Source organism: Octodon degus, unplaced genomic scaffold (assembly GCF_000260255.1).
Source record: "Octodon degus isolate 3935 unplaced genomic scaffold, OctDeg1.0 scaffold00020, whole genome shotgun sequence".
Taxonomy (NCBI): domain Eukaryota; kingdom Metazoa; phylum Chordata; class Mammalia; order Rodentia; family Octodontidae; genus Octodon; species Octodon degus.
Window position 1 is genome coordinate 10976014 of NW_004524596.1, and position 2500 is coordinate 10978513.

At 44.9% G+C, this 2500-nt stretch overlaps 1 pseudogene; it reads right to left on the reverse strand.

Moving 5' to 3' along the window:
- Positions 1–789: 789 nt before the first annotated feature.
- The window catches only part of LOC101586456, a 2730-nt pseudogene continuing 1019 nt past the window's right edge, over positions 790–2500 (reverse strand).

Consider the following 2500-nt stretch of genomic DNA (forward strand, 5'->3'; position numbering starts at 1 on the left):
AGAGGCAGTGGAGTATAGTAGAGAAAAAAATTCTCATTAAACTTAGGTGGTAAAATATAAGCATACAGGGGCTGGTGAGATGGCCCAGTGGTCTAAAGCACCTACTTAGAGCAAGCTTAGCAAAGCACAGGGACCGCGGTTCAATCCCCCAGCACCACATGCCAGCCAGCCCTGCCCCCTGGTGGGCTGAGCTGGCCCCCCCACACACACACATACAAATAAATAAATAAAATTTAAAAATAAATAAATAAATAAATTCTCAACTAAAATTCATTGTGTAATAGTTGAGGAAGTCACTATTATACTGAAATATAGCTCTATCCAAGGATCTTCAATGGTTACTGGACTCCAGGCAAGAACCTTGAGAGAGGATTTAGTAAGTGCTGATCTACTGAGAGGCTCTTGGCGCCCAGCACTCCCTTTTTAGAAACGCTCATTACTGGCTGCTCCAATCTTTCTTCTGATCCAGGGATGACAACTTCCTTCAGTTGGACATTTCTATACTGATTTTTTTTTCAGATGTTACTAAACTTTATTTTAAAAAAAGAACAAGTTTAAAACTAGACACTGGACTAACCAGCCTGTGTTTTTAAGTGCACATTCCTCATCTGAAGACTGCACCAGGAACCCCCCTGAGTCTATATGTTTTTAAAAAGCTCACAATACATGGAACCACCTCTGATTTTAATTCTTTTCCTCACTTAGAGCAGCCACACACAGTAGCTGTGGATTTCCTACAAGGCCTGATCAGAGCCACCCAAGGTTTCTCCTCAGTGAGAATCAATGCTGTCATGCTCTATGGAGGGGGAAAAAAAAAAACCACTCCGTGCAGGTTTCCTAAGCTCCATCCAGATTCGCCAGGCTCCAAACCCACTGCTGAATGCCACTTGTCCATTTTGTATATTGAATGGTCTGTGTCCTCGGACTGGGTCTCAATTTGAAGAACTGTTGTTGGATGTTCCCAGAGGCTGACACAACAGCAGCTCCTGTAGGGCTACTTGTGGAGACTGACTTTCAGATGGGAGGCAGCAGGTAGAGGTCACGGGCCAACTGGTGGACATCAGTGCAGTCCTTTCAGTGGGCCAAGCATTGCCAGACAAATGCCTTTGCTTCAGGTGCTACTACTGGCTGTGGTGAGAACCACACTTTAGTAGCTTTAAGAATACTGTTGTGTTATAGGATGTCCTGCTGGGGCTGGCTATGACCAAGGGCTTCCTTCCATGAAGACACTGTGGACACTCACACCCACTGAGCAGACATCAACTTTACCTGAGATCTTTGCTGGTTCTTTCCCAACCACAAAACACTCCCAGTGGTGAGTACCAATAAATCCCAGCACCATGTGACATTAGCTCCATGCTGTCCACTGAATTGTAGCTATCACCATCCGTGATCTTGGCAAGACCAACGTCTGTAAGTTTTAACTCTCCACATGCTGTACCATCTACTAAAAGAATGTTACCTGGTTTGAGGTCATAGTGTATGATGGAAGATTTTATCTCCTTTAGGCACTTAAAGCACTCGCAATCTGCACACTAACAGATCAGGCTTCTTTCTCCACCATTAATTTGTGTGGTTCTACGCAAAAGTGTAACAAGTAGCTGTCATTGAGTATTGGATGACCTTGAAAATTGTGAAGTATCCTCATCCTATATCCTTTTTAGTTCTCTGATATGTAAATTTCTAACCCTTGCTAGACTTTCCAGCTCAGCCTAGATCTCCACTGCCATTTATTTATTTATGTGTTTATTTATTTATTTATTTGGCACAGAGTCTCACTATGTAGCTCAGGCAGTTCAGACTCATAGTCTGATCCTTGGATCGCAGCCTCCCCAGCACTGAGATTACAGCTGCGTGCCAACATGCCCCAGCTGTGCTGCACTATTGGTCATAGTGCAGCACCACTGATCCAAGTTGGTTCCTTGTGCTTGCCAGACAGGCCCTTAGACCGTGGAGCTACCTCCCCATCCCCAAACAAAAGCAACTGACATTCTTTTTTTAATTTCCTTTTTTAATCTTTTATTCATTTGGTACAAGGTCTTGCTATGCAGCTCATCCTCCTGTCTCAGCCTCCCAGCACTGGGATTACAAGCAAGTACCACCGTACCTGGTTTCAAGGGCAGGCACAGCGTGTCCAATGTTCCTGGGCCAGCAAAAAGCCAGGGTCCCTGCGCTTGTGTGGCAGGCACTTAGACAGCAGAGCTACCTCTCTTCCTCCTTTTTCAGGTGACCCAATCTGAATTTGAAGATTTCTTCTTGCTCATGGTATTCTGCTAGTGTTAACATTTCATTTTCAGCTCCGCTGGTCTTGCTTTTCTGCTGTTTCTGCCCGTTGTTGCTAGAGGGGCCTGACCCATGGCAGGAGGTTTCCACTTTCCTAACATTTTCTCTTGTCTTTCTTCCCCCTGAGCATTTATCCTTTCCTGTTGCCTGATAATTTCTGGAAAGCCTAATGATTTCTCCACTGCTCAGTAAAGGAAGCCCCAGGTCGGACAGTAGC